The sequence below is a fragment of the Babylonia areolata genome, chromosome 21, assembly GCF_041734735.1.
Source record: "Babylonia areolata isolate BAREFJ2019XMU chromosome 21, ASM4173473v1, whole genome shotgun sequence".
NCBI lineage: Eukaryota > Metazoa > Mollusca > Gastropoda > Neogastropoda > Buccinidae > Babylonia > Babylonia areolata.
In genome coordinates, this window is record NC_134896.1 from 6,539,931 (window position 1) to 6,554,930 (window position 15,000).

Here is a 15,000-nt window from a genome sequence, read left to right on the forward strand (position 1 = left end):
CCTTCATTATGTTATTTTATCAATTTCCTGATAAGGCTATGTGTTATTTTGTTGTTCGGTTTTACTGACTTTTTAGCGTGGCACCTTCATTATGTTATTTTATCAATTTCCTGATAAGGCTCTGTGTTACTTTGTTGTTCAGTTTTATTAACCTTTTCGCCTTGCTGAACCCTTTGGCTGTTGAGACTGGGTAAAAAGAGAAAAGTGTGGCAGGAATGTCTAAGTATAATTTATTGTGTCTGATTCTTCATAGGTAGGGAAAGGTCGTGTAAAAAGCAAAAATACCCCCCCCCCCCGCCCACACACAAACCAAACAAAAACAACAGCAACAACAACAACAAAACACCCCCCCCAACAAAACCCAACAACAACAACAAACAAACAAGGCTTTAAAAAGATAATTTTCAATGTGTCTGGAGGGAAGCACTTGATCGTTGAAATAAATGTATATATTATAGAAATTACAAGCGTGTTCTTTTAAGAGAGAAGCACATGTCATATTCACCAGAGAAATACGTTATTAGTTTCTTTTGATGCACATGCAGTAACTCACAAGGTACAGATTGAAATTGGGAGGCGAAATGGCACGCCATGTGAATGACCAATCTGCGAAGTATGTGATATGTCAGTCACTGGAGTCACTTTACTATGAAATGTTCAAAGCATGCTGATTTACGTAAAGAAAACAAACAAACCTCAAAAAGTACATTGCGTCAGTTTACGCTTCCAGTTTCTGCAGTGTATTAAAAGGCAGGAAAATGTAGCTTGTAGTTGATATTAAGCAAGTTTATGAACTTAGGAAATGTTGTTAGACAACCTTTTCTGACTTCGCTGTTTGGACATGTTCACAAGTTGGGCGTTATGTTTATTAAACGATTTTGTTGGCGTCTGTTTTTCTGTGTCTTCTTTGCTTTGCTTTGCTTTGCTTTGTGTATGTGTGCGTGTGTGTGCACGCGTGCTTGTGTGTGTATGTGTGTGTGTGTGTGTGTGTGTGTGTGTGTGTGTGTGTGTGTGTTTGTACGCGCGCGAAGAAAATAAGATAGTATCCTGTCCACAAACGTGGTTTTGCACTCTCTTCCCAAAACTAGAATGTACGCAGATGATTTATTTTTGATTTATACATCGTATTATATAACTTATTTGACAATTCTCTTGTTATATCAGGTAGGTATATATCGTTGTGGAATTCGGGATGCTCTTCCAAGGGAGAGCTCATCGCTACAGTGGTAGGACCACCCATTTTTATTCTGCATGCAAGCGTGTTTGTTTCCCCATTAAAGTGGATTTTCCGATGGAATTTTGCCTGGGACAATCCTTTTGTTGACGTGGGTTCTTTCACGTGCGAAAAGTGCAGTTTACACACGGGCCCTCGGTTTTATCGTCTCCCCGAATGATGATGCACACTTTTTTTTTTTTAGTAAATGTACAAAATTTCGTACATTGCAGGCAGCTTGCAAGTCACTGTTTTCTCCAACATTCCCAATGCTGGGTAGAAGAAAAGCATGTCAAACTGCTTTATCTCATTTCCCTGGTTGAATAAAAGTTCGATTCGTTTCGTTACGCTATGTTTCGTTTCGTTACATTCCACCTGTGTTCTGTGAGGTGCTGAAGTTCCATATTATGTGTCAGCATTGTGCCTTTCAATACTAAACTTCCCCTTGCTGACTATTAATATAAAAGCAGAACTCAGTAAAATAGTGGTCAAACGTTTATTTGAGTTTTTTGTGCGACATACATAAAAAAAAACAAACACGTCACAACTCAACACCAGTCATGACAATAAAACATGGCGCAAAAAACAAAAGACGCACACAGGGGACATAACTTCGCTAAGCTACAATTAAACACTCGCTGCTGACTTGCATATTATCACGCACAAGCTGCTCATTGTCACTTTCATGATGACCATTTCCGCGAAGTTTCGGTTCCGCTTTTCCTGTTCACATTTTCCAATTCCTGAACAAAGTGACCTTTATACGGACTGCTATTGATAGAGGAACGGTTGGTTTTGAATCATTGTGCCTAATTCTTCATTCTTTTCGTTTGATTTAATAGCCTTCACCTTGATTGAGGAACACTAGGTCTTTGCAGTGCCACCATTTTGAAGATGTGACAAGAGCAGGCCTACATTTTGTTTGATTTCTGTTTTGCCAACCTTCCCCCCCCCCCCCCCCCCCCCCCCGTCTTTTTGAAGGATGTTCAGCCTTCCGAATACAAGTGGCAACTTGCAGTTGGCTGGCCTTTAAACCCTGAAAGCAACACGATTTGGTTTGACGCGATCCCGGATTTTCTTGTGGCCATCTGCACATTGTCTGTTCAAAGGTCGATGCATGACAATGACCATGGGCAGAGATGTCCCCTATCCCAAGCCCCCCAACTCCCCCCACTCCCTAAAAACACAACAAACAAACAAAGAAACAAAAAACAAAACAAAACAAAAAAACAAACAAACAACAACAACAACCAAAAAAAAAAAAATTATATAACTTATATATAACTTATTTGACAATTCTCTTGTTATATCAGGTAGGTATATATCGTTGTGGAATTCGGGATGCTCTTCCAAGGGAGAGCTCATCGCTACAGTGGTAGGACCACCCATTTTTATTCTGCATGCAAGCGTGTTTGTTTCCCCATTAAAGTGGATTTTCCGATGGAATTTTGCCTGGGACAATCCTTTTGTTGACGTGGGTTCTTTCACGTGCGAAAAGTGCACGGGCCCTCGGTTTTATGATGCACATTTTTTTTTATTTTAGTAAATGTACAAAATTTCGTGCATTGCAGGCAGCTTGCAAGTCACTGTTTTCACCAACATTCCCAATGCTGGGTAGAAGAAAAGCATGTCAAACTGCTTTATCTCATTTCCCTGGTTGAATGAAACTTCGATTCGTTTCGTTACGCTATGTTTCGTTTCGTTACATTCCACCTGTGTTCTGTGAGGTGCTGAAGTTCCATATTATGTGTCAGCATTGTGCCTTTCAATACAAAACTTCCCCTTGCTGACTATTAATATAAAAGCAGAACTCAGTAAAATAGTGGTCAAACGTTTATTTGAGTTTTTTGTGCGACATACATAAAAAAACAACAACGTCACAACTCAACACCAGTCATGACAATAAAACATGGCGCAAAAAACAAAAGACGCAAAAAGGGGACATAACTTCGCAAAGATACAATTAAACACTCGCTGCTGACTTGCATATTATCACGCACAAGCTGCTCATTGTCACTTTCATGATGACCATTTCCGCGAAGTTTCGGTTCCGCTTTTCCTGTTCACATTTTCCAATTCCTGAACAAAGTGACCTTTATACGGACTGCTATTGATAGAGGAACGGTTGGTTTTGAATCATTGTGCCTAATTCTTCATTCTTTTCGTTTGATTTAATAGCCTTCACCTTGATTGAGGAACACTAGGTCTTTGCAGTGCCACCATTTTGAAGATGTGACAAGAGCAGGCCTACATTTTGTTTCATTTCTGTTTTGCCAACCTTTCCCCCCCGCCCCGTCTTTTTGAAGGATGTCCAGCCTTCCGAATACAAGTGGCAACTTGCAGTTGGCTGGCCTTTAAACCCTGAAAGCAACACGATTTGGTTTGACGCGATCCCGGATTTTCTTGTGGCCATCTGCACATTGTCTGTTCAAAGGTCGATGCATGACAATGACCATGGGCAGAGATGTCCCCTATCCCAAGCCCCCCAACTCCCCCCACTCCCTAAAACCACAACAAACAAACAAAGAAACAAAAAAACAAAAAACAAAACAACAACAACAACAACAACAACAAAAAAAAAAAAAAAAAAAAAGAAGAAAAGAAAAAACAACAACAAAAAAACAACATCAACAACGAAAACAACAACAACAACAACGACAACATCAACAACGAAAACAACAGCAACATTGTCCTGGGGCTCACACTTGTGGACACTCAGTGGCGACACATATCGAAATCATCGTTGTTTGCTGCTCCACTGTCACGGACTCTTGTGCACGTGCCTTCGTGACGTTGTTCAATGCCGCGCGCGTGGGGATGGAGAAGCTGGCTTCATTAACTGACATTGTTGTTGTTGCTGCTGCTGCTGCTGCTGCTGTTGTTGTTGTTGTTGTTGAGGGACACCGACATCAGAGTCAGTGATGGTTGAGGAGGATTACAAAACACCAAGGTTTCTCGTTTACCCTTTGTTTCAAATTTCAGCTCGCAGACTTGAAATTATTTTATTTATTTATTCAAAATCCAAATATCCAGGAAAACAATTTATTGCTGTCTGCTTTCTCGTGAGAATGACTGGTGCGAAAGCACTTAGATTTGTCTATGCACAAGATCCAGCGCTATATAAGTACCATTATTATTATTATTATTATTCTTTCGATCTTTTAGTTGTTGTTTTTTTCTTTTCCTTCAATTCTCTCTCATGGTTTCTTCCTCCTTCCTTCCTTCTATCTTGCCTTCCTTTATGCATTAATTTCTTTATGCCTTCCATTCCTTCTATCTTCCCTTTCCTCTCAGTTTTTCTGTCTTTTGTTCCCCCCCATTTCTTCATATCCTTTCTTCTGTATCAGTTTTGTGCCTGTCATGACATCGAGTTTTGGTTGACGTCATGTCAGTGTTGCCTGCTTGTGAAGGGAATATAGTATGTATGGCTTGGCTATGTCACTGCAGTTTGATCTGAACTCAAAACTCAGAAATATTTTACTGCAAGGCCACAGGCCTGTTTGCAAAGAAGGTGCATACATACAATTCAGACACACAAAATACCGAAAATAAGGGGGAAGGGACCAATATCATTGACAAAACAGCTTGGTTTGAACTCGATTCGCAGAGGAAACGTGTGGTGCACGTGCTTTAGGGGCTGGGGTGAATATTTCTTCACCAATTGAAGCATTGTGAAGTGCACCAAAATAATTGCGTCCATTCTCGGCGCAAGGGGGGTGTAAGGTCACAGGAGTGATGCGGTGGACAGATAGACATTGGGGGTCTTAAGTGTCAAAGTGTCATGGGACACTTGACATCCTGAGAGAGAATGTAAGTGATGGCCTCGAGGTAACGCCTATGAAGCGAGAGAATCTGAGCGCGCTGGCTCGAATCATGGCTCAGCCGCCGATATTTTCTTCCCCTCCACTAGACCTTGAGTGGTGGTCTGGACGATAGTCATTCGGATGAGACGATAAACCGAGGTCCCGTGTGCAGCATGCACTTAGCGCACGTAAAAGAACACACGGCAACAAAAGGGTTGTTGCTGGCAAAATTCTTTAGAAAAATCCACTTCGATAGGAAAAACAAATAAAAGTGCATCCAGGAAAAAATACAAAAAAAAAAAAAAGGGAGGCGCTGTAGTATAGCGACGCGCTCTCCCTGGGGAGCGCAGCCCGAATTTCACACAGAGAAATCTGTTGTGATAAAAAGAAATACAAATACAAATACAAAGTCCTCGATGGTGGGACTGTAGGAAAACTGACAATGAAGAAGTGGATCATAAGCATCTGTTTCTGGATCAAACTGTTCAGCCTAAAAAGACGACCAACAAAGAATGTTCTGAGGTATATACCTACCGAATGACAGTGCAAGGAAACAAACAAATGGAATATTATACGCAAAGGTTTATAAACACTGTTAAAACCCAACCTGAAAGTGATAGGGAGAATGCAGAACATTTGTATCTCCCTGGAGTGAACTTTTGATATGATTTTTGTCCGGAGGGAGAATGTGGACATATTCATTCATTTATTTTGAATGTTATGATACTGAGAAAGAAATCTCTTTATCCTGTCCTCATCTTTTTCCCTGGGTCGGGGGTGAATTCAGATTGTGAGCGTTGTGTGCGAGCCTACACGTCGTGTGAGGTTGAGTTGGGTGAATGTTGCAGTGTGACAGTGCCATTTTCTTACTTCCAGACTATTGTCTGTCCTGGAACTGTGTAGTGACATAGCAACAGACAGTATATCCAGCATGTGCCTTTTTTGGTGTGATGGTTCAGAGTAGCAATCTGTTTTGTTGCGTTGGTGAATATACATGTATATATATATACATACATACATATATCTGTTTTCTTCTTTGTCTTCATGTGCTGTTATGTACCATTATATACACATATGTAATGTTTGATGGGGGTGCTTGGAGCCCACTATATGGGGAGTTTGTGTCCTATAATTACTATATATCATCATAATTCTTCTTCGTCTTCTCCTTCGTCTTCTCCTTCTTCTTCTACATGCTAATCATCGTTATCATCCCTAGAGAACAATTTGCTGAATTCAGCAACCCTCTTCGTGCGCACGCGCGCGTTTCATTCCTTTTCCAGATTTCTTGGTTTGTTTTGGCTATCAATTCACCACACACAAAAAAGCCCACAAAAAAAGACAAATGTGAAATCGCCCAGCGCTATAGTGGGCGAATGATTAAAGAGAGAGAGAGAGAGAGAGAGAGAGGGGGGGGGGGGGGGGGGGGGGGGGGGGGGGGTGGAAGCAACGAAACGAAACAAAGTAAAAAGGAAAATAGCTTGTCTTTTTCTTTCTTTTTTTTTAATTTACAGAAACTAATTCCAAACAGAAAAAAACAAAACAATACAAAACAACAACAACAACAACAAAAAAAAACAGAGTAATATGACACCCACCAGCTTTTTATGGCTGCCCAACCCGGTTAGAGGAGGAGGAGGAGAGAGAGAGAGACAGAGAGACAGAGACAGAGACAGATGACAGTTGTAGAAACCACGCACAACCGCCTCGCCAATTGGATTGGTTTCCTTGGCAACACCTGTCCGAACCGTCCAGGCTGTTCTCGCTGCGTTGTGTAGTGAAAAGGAACACAGGTCGAGATCAGTGACCGTTTGGGGCAGATGGCTTCTTCACACCCCCCCACCCCATCCCCTTAGCCCCCCTCCCCTGCCCCCTCCCCAAACCATCCCACTCTTTCTGTCTCCAAACTCAGCCCACACAAAACAGCGAAACTCTTGGCTTCTTGTCTAAGACGACCGAGAAATGTCCTATGTTTTGTTGTTGTTGTACATCAAACACCACCACCACCGCCCATTTCCTGTCTACTTAACCCTATCCACACTTACCACGTCCCTAATCGTACTTTTCCAGATCATGTTTTGCTTTTTACATCAAAACAGAGAGAGAAGAGAGAGAGGCAGAGAGAGAGAGAGAGAGAGAGAGAATCGATAGGCAGAGGGAGACAGAGAGAAAGAGAGAGAGAGAGAGAAAGAGAGAGGGAGACAGAGAGACAGCGCGCGCGTGAGAGAGAGAATAATAGGCACACACACACACACACATACACACACACACACAGGCAGAGACATAGAAAGGAGATACATCAGGACAGGCGTATGCATCTCGAAGCACAATTTTTCTGATTTTTATTTCTTCCCTGTCTTCCATGTCCGCCCACTCACAACAGCAGAACTCATGGCTTCTTTTCGTGAAAGATCACACCAACGAAACAATTGACCGAGAAACGTTCCGTGCTTGCCGTTTTGGCAAACATGCACGTGCACATCGTTCTCGATTGACAGAATCCCGTGCACGTGTTTAACAGTTACTTTGTGAACTCCACTGCATTGCTTCATCGACAATGGACATCCAGAATCAGGCTTTCAACTGTTGCAGTTTGCTGGAGTTGTTAAACGTGAGTTTTTATACAGCACGTCATACGCGCGTACTTAATGAATTGCTTTTTGTTTCTTTCGTTGCTTTTTTTCCCCATTAGAAGATGAATAAAAACGAAAAGCCACACAAAAGTCATCCTTCCTGTGCGTCTTTCAGTTTTCGTGACGACTGGAACAGGTGTGGTTGAGGAAGATGAGCAGAGAATCATTCCTACACACATACATCTTCACTCTCTCCCTACCTCTCTCATGTGTGCACATGAGCGTCTGTTTGTATGGGTATAATGCAATTTTCTTTTCGCTTATGTTCATGTTGTTTGGGGACATGTCAGATACAGACAATGTTTATGCACCTTTCCCCCCCCCCCTTCCGCTTATTATACATTTTTTTTTCTTTTTACTGCTTCACACAAACTTCTTCACTGGCTGAGATAAGGGGAAAAAAAGACGCACTAACAACAAACGAGAAAGAAGAAGAAAAATACATAATGCCTGCCTGTTTTCATATACATGTACGTTTCTTTGCATCATCTTAAAAGAGGGAACATGGACCAGGGAGGAACAAAGACCCAGAAAATATAAATTAGGGGAACATAGACCTTGGGGAACATAGAGCTGACCCCATCTTAAATGTGTGGTTACATGAGCTTTAGCTGCTGGATAAAAGTAAGCTTCGTGTCACGAGCTTCTCTTCTGGACTCCAATTTCACATCTCCCCAAGCCCTTCACCAACCATCTCTCTCCCTCATCCCCTCCCACCTGATCAGCCATATTCTGCTCTTCAGTCGTGGCTCGTCTTTCTCTGCGTCATGTCTGAAGCTGTCCAGCAATAAACATGTGCGCGGCCATTTTCTTGTTGCGAACCACTCCTACCCTCCCACACCCCACCTTTCGCACTCCCGTTTGTCTCTCTGCCGCTCCTCACTCCCCCCCTCCCCCACCCCCTCTCTTTCCGTTTGTCTGTCTGTCTGCCGATCATGTCCTTGTTTGTGGACATGCTGTTCTCCTTGTTCTTATTCGCCGTCTGCAGACGTCACGTGTGATGCACCACCCACGCTCTGTGATATTTTAAGAATCAGTGCCGGATTGCATGAGGTGATCTTTGCAGCGCTAAATTTGCTTTAGGAATGTTGCTTAGTAGGGTAGGTAGGCCTAATTGCGAACGACCCAGTCGAAGCGACCGGCTTAACGTGTGTATAATAATAATAATAATGGTATTTATATAGCGCTGAATCTTATGCAGAGACAAATCAAAGCGCTTTCGCACCAGTACTGTACAGATAGCAGGTTGTACGCTCGTCAAATGTAGCTATCTGTTCATGAAGCTTTTTCTCTGATTGGTTGCACCAAGGTTCGTCTACTTCTGTTTTTTTTCAACGTTTTTTTTCCCCCAACGGTTTGAATAGCCGGGGTGCTTGAGGGTAGATGCGAATGGTCAAGTCTATTTTGCGAACGATGGGTTTGGGTGCATGTGGACACTTCAAACAGAAGCAGGATTTGAACTCATTAGACACAACACATTATTGGAACATCTTACCAGACTGCTGTATTGTGGGCTTTGATATCACACACACACACACACACACACCACACACACACACACACAAACACACACACACACCTTTATACATACACACCCCACACCCCACACGAACATACCCATTTGAGAGCGCTCAGTAACTGTGCAGCATCGTTCGCAAATAGAGGTTCGCGCACAGAGGTTTGTCCTCGAATCAGATGGCTTCAAGGTGGAGGGGGCGGCGGGGGTGGTGGGGGGTGGGTGGGGGAGGGATGGGGGAGAGGCAGGGGGTGAGGAGGTGGGGGGGGGGGGGGCGATCGGAAGGTTAAAGTGGAATCGTCAGGCGTTTAAACAAACAGTAGTTTGGGATGCAGCCGTCTGTTGCGTGCTCAACGGTACTGAAATATGTCATGACATCGATTCCCGGTGAAATCGCCCATTCGAACCCGAGTCAGTTTTTGACTCACTTGTGTAAACAAAGTGAGTCTATGTTTTAACCCGGTGTTCGGTTGTCTGTGTTTTTTTTGTTTCCTTGGGTTTTTTTTTGTTTTTTTTTTGTTTTTTTTTTTTACCCCGGGGGTAAAATCTGACCAGCCCAGGTTAACCCAGAGGTCTGTGTATGTCGACAACAAATCTGGAATGACCTCAGGGGAAAACTATTCAGAACTCACCCCCCTCACCCCCCCACCCCCTCACCCACTGTTCGATTGAACCTCCGCCCTTCTTCGTAATGGACGCGGAAGTCATTCACATCTCGCTGGAAATGACCCTCGGGGGGGTAAAACTTCAACCACTAACACCTGCCTTTCCACCCCACTCCTCACGCCCCAGCCCCTTGCCGTTATTGAATTTTACATCTCTTTCTCCCTCCCTGTCTTTTCGTAAAGGTCAGCATCATTCTTCCAGCCTGTCTTTTCGCAATGATTATGGGGTCATTCTTCAAGTTTCTCTTTTCGTAATGAACATGGGGTGATTCTTCAAGCCTCTCTTTTCGTAATGAACATGGGGTCATTCTTCAAGCCTCTCTCTCGTAATGATCATGGGGTCATTCTTCAAGCCTCCCTTCTCGTAATGATCATGGGGTCATTCTTCACGCCTCTCTTTTTTTTTTTTTTAAACATTTTTAATATCAAGAAACAAGGTACAATACAGCGTTCAATTAATAAGACTTGAGCAACAACAAGCATGAGCTTATATCGTGCTCGTTCATATGCAACAAGCAATACATAAACGCAATGGCGAAAATACATTATTTGACAATGAAAAGAAGGTTGAAGTGCAAGACAAAACTAAACTAAACAAGAAAAAACAACAACAACAAAAACACCAAAAAACCCCACCCCAAACTACTATTACCGCAACTACCACTGACAACAACAACAATGAAAATATTAATGATAATACTAATACTAACATAGTAGCAACAATAATAACACACTGGAAAGTGAACATCACCTAAGGAGTAATGCAATGGGAGAAGGAGAGAGAGGGAGAGAGAGAGAGAGAGAGAGAGAGAGAGAGAGAGAGAGAGAGAGAGAGAGAGATTACAGAGGGAAACCGGGGCCATTCATCAAAATAACTGTTCACTATAACTGCAGAGAATATTTCATTGTGAATCTTTTAAGACTTGAATCTTTTTGATTGTTCAATAAAGTCTTGTACAGTCAAGAATATGTGTTCATTCTCAAGGGAACTAATAACTCGGTCACCTCGTAATAACGTATTTAAGTTTGTACTATTTGCAGGGAGAGTAGCAATTGTATTCTCTCTTATATTGTTGTAATTTGGGCAGTGTAAAAGAAAGTGTTCAACTGTCTCTGCAGGATATCCACAAGAACAATTTGTATCCAGTCGAAGATGACGATCAAACAAATCTTGGTTAAGATTGCTCATATTTAAGCGAAGTCTACAATGATGAATTTGTTCTTCTCTGTTACCAATGTAATAATGTGGGGGGACGGCTGTGTCACTAGAGGAAAGATATCTTTTTAACAGGCTTAAAGAATCACTACATTTTATGTTATCAGGGACACTGTTCCATAGTTTGGTTGTAGATGGAATAAATGAATCAGAGTATAAGTTGGTTTTACAATGTGGCACAGCTCTCTCGAGTGGTCTACGTCTGTGGTAAGGATTATTAGCTGAAACTAGAGGGGGTGCGAGGTCAGACAAGTAGTTTGGACAGTTACCGTGCACCATTTTGTGATAGTGTATTAGTTTGTGTCTTTGTCTACGTTCCTTTAAAGAACATAAACCTGACTCTTCATGCAATTTTGTATGACTTGTTCCTTTTACTGCTCCTACTATGATTCTTATAGCTTCTAAATGAAGTGATTCTAACATGTTTGACTGAGCATCACTGCAGTTATCCCACAGAATATCTGCGTAATCAAAATGAGGTAAAATAAATGATTTATACATGGTCTCTAATGCTTTTCTGTTTAATTTATATTTGTAATATTTCAAGCAAGAAATCAACATTCTTACCTTATTGGCAATACCGTTAATATGTTCCCCCCATTTACAATCATCTTGTAAAATGACGCCAAGGTGTTTATGCGTACTGACATTTTGAAGGATGTTCTCATTGAATACCAAGGGTAAGGCTTGTTGATTAACACGGATTATATTTAGCAGATCTGTTTTTCCTTCGTTGAATTTTACTTTCCATCTATTTGCCCACTCCACAATTCTCTCCAAATCAGAGGTAATTATTTCTGCTCTAATATGTGGATCTGAAAGTGCTAAATATAAACTAGTGTCATCAGCAAAAAGTTTTATAACAGATTCAATATCTGTAATTATGTCATTTATATACACTAGAAAAAGCAGAGGGCCCAGTACAGATCCCTGTGGAACACCTGCAGGTACTAATTGTAAATCTGATTTTTCACCCCTTAACACTACAGTCTGGAATCGTTGTGACAGATAGTCTTGAAAGAAGTCTAGTAATTTGCCACGTATACCAATGGCGTTTAACTTTAATAAAAGACCCGTGTGCCACACCCGATCAAAAGCCTTTGAAATATCAAAATATACAACTTGGGTCGGGATACCTTGGTCATAAGCACCACATAAATCATCATAAATATTTATTAATTGGTTAACAGTTGAATCACCAGGAATAAATCCAGATTGTGCATGTGTAACGATACTATTTATTGTAAGATAGTGATATACGTGTCTGTGAATACATTTTTCTAGTAATTTGCCTACACAGCTTAATAATGAGATGGGACGGTAATTTGAGCACAGCTCCCTTTCACCTTTTTTATGTAAAGGTGTCACATGTGCGATTTTCCAAAGCAATGGAAACCTGCCTTGATCCAAACATTTATTAAATAGTTTGGTTAGTGGTTCAGATATAATGTGGGCAGATGCAGTGAGTAATCTGTTATGTATAAGATCTGGCCCAGCTGCTTTGTTTTTGTTTAATGTTTGTAATACCTCATTCACTTCTGGGACTGTTAAACTTAATTCAGATATTTCAGTTTCTAACATAGGGATGACTGGAAGAGTACTATTGCTAGATTCTATCGTAGACTGTTTAACAAAATATCCATTAAATATGTTAGCTTTATCTTTATTTGTGTAGTACATCTTATCGTTAAATAATAACGGTGGTATTTCATCTGAATCGACACCCTTCTTACTCATAAACGACTTAACCAAGTGCCACCAATTTTTGTTACCAAATTGTGAAGGATCAGAAGCCTTTTTATTCAATTCTTCTAAGTATTCTATTTTCCTATTTCTAACTTTTGATACTACAAAATTCCTAAACTGACGGAAACTTTGCCAGTCTCCTGGCAAATTGCTTCTTTTTGCTTTCTTGTGGAGGTCTTTACGTTGTTCAATTAAGAATAGAATTTCATCGGTCATCCATAGTGTATTACCAGAGCAGATTTTAACCTGCTTGAAAGGCATGCATAATTTAGCTATATCAAGTAAAATTTCACTAAACAGTTCTGCACTTTCATCTACAGTTTCCTTGGACAATACAATATCCCAATTAATCCCTAATAGTAAACGTTGTAATTTTTCCACATCTAACTTCTTGTAGTTATAGATAGTCCTCTTAAATGACGTTTTTCCAGTAACTGAATTCTTTATATAAACACAAGGAACACTGTGGTCACTACAGATGGGGGATAAGACATCAACAGATTGGATGATTTGTGGACTTTGGGTTATTATCAAATCTAAACAAGTACTGGTAGTTTCAGTCACCCGTGTAGGTTGATTGGTCAATTGATGCAAGTCATATAGGTTTAATATGTCAAGGAAGTGCTGTGATGGTCTGTTCAAGAAATCAGTATTAAAATCTCCAAATATTACGAACTTACTTGACGCCTCTCTTTTCGTAATGAACATGTGGTTATTCATCTAGTCTTTCTTTTCGTAATGAACATGGGGTCATTCTTCAAGCCTCTCTTTTCGTAATAAACAATGAGTCATTCTTCAAGCCTCTCTTCTCGTAATGAACATGGGGTCATTCTTCAAGCCTCTCTTCTCGTAATGATCATGGGGTCATTCTTCAAGCCTCTCTTTTCGTAATGATCATGTGGTTATTCTTCAAGCCTTTCTTTTCGTAATGAACATTGGGCCATCCTTCAAGTTTCTCTTTTCGTTATGAACATGGGGTCATTCTTCAAGCCTCTCTTTTCGTAATGATCATGGGGTCATTCTTCAAGCCTCTCTTCTCGTAATGATCATGGGGTCATTCTTCAAGCCTCTCTTTTCGTAATGATCATGTGGTTATTCTTCAAGCCTTTCTTTTCGTAATGAACATTGGGCCATCCTTCAAGTTTCTCTTTTCGTTATGAACATGGGGTCATTCTTCAAGCCTTTCTTTTCGTAATGAACATGGGGTCATTCTTCAAGCCTCTCTTTTCGCTATGAACATGGGGTCATTCTTCAAGCCTCTCTTTTCGTAATGAACATGGGGTCATTCTTCAAGCCTCTCTTTTCGTAATGAACATGGGGTCATTCTTCAAGCCTCACATCTCGTAATGAACATGGGGTCATTCTTCAAGCCTCCCTTCTCGTAATGATCATGGGGTCATTCTTCAAGCCTCTCTTTTCGTAATGAACATGTGGTTATTCTTCAAGCCTTTCTTTTCGTAATGAACATGGGGTCATTCTTCAAGTTTCTCTTTTCGTAATGAACATGGGGTCATTCTTCAAGCCTCCCTTCTCGTAATGAACGTGGGGTCATTCTTCAAGATTCTCTGTTCGTAATGAACATTGGGTCCTTCTTCAAGTTTCTCTTCGCGTAATGATCATGGGGTCATTCTTCAAGCCTTTCTTTTTGTAATGAACATGGGGTCATTCTTCAAGCCTCCCTTCTCGTAATGAACATGGGGTCATTCTTCAAGTTTCTCTTCGCGTAACGGACATGGGGGTCATTCCAGCCTGGCTTGAACCGACCCGCGGGGGGTGGCGGGGTAAATTTGGCGCAGTTAAATCAAAATATGCTATCAAAGTAGACCCCCCACCCCTGTGCTTGCCTCCGTTTAGTTTCAATGGAAATAGGGGCGGGAGGGTCAATAAAGGCTAGCCCATAATGACCCCCCACCTCCCACCCTCTTTCTTTTTCAATAGCTTGATTAAACACGTAGAAAGTGGCGTCATTTCCAACTGAGGGTGGGTGGTCGATCATGACTAGCCACAAATGACTCTGGGAGTTACTCGAGGTTAGCCTAGAATGACCCGGGGTGTAAACTAGCAGGAGGGGGTAGTTTGAAGCCGTCACACCGTGGGGAAACAGAAGTGTCGCAGCGTCTTGAACAAAACGTGAGAAGAGCAATTCAAGACAGAGGGAACTCGACAATAATCAAACAACTTCAAAAGAACAGCGAAAGTGGCCGATTG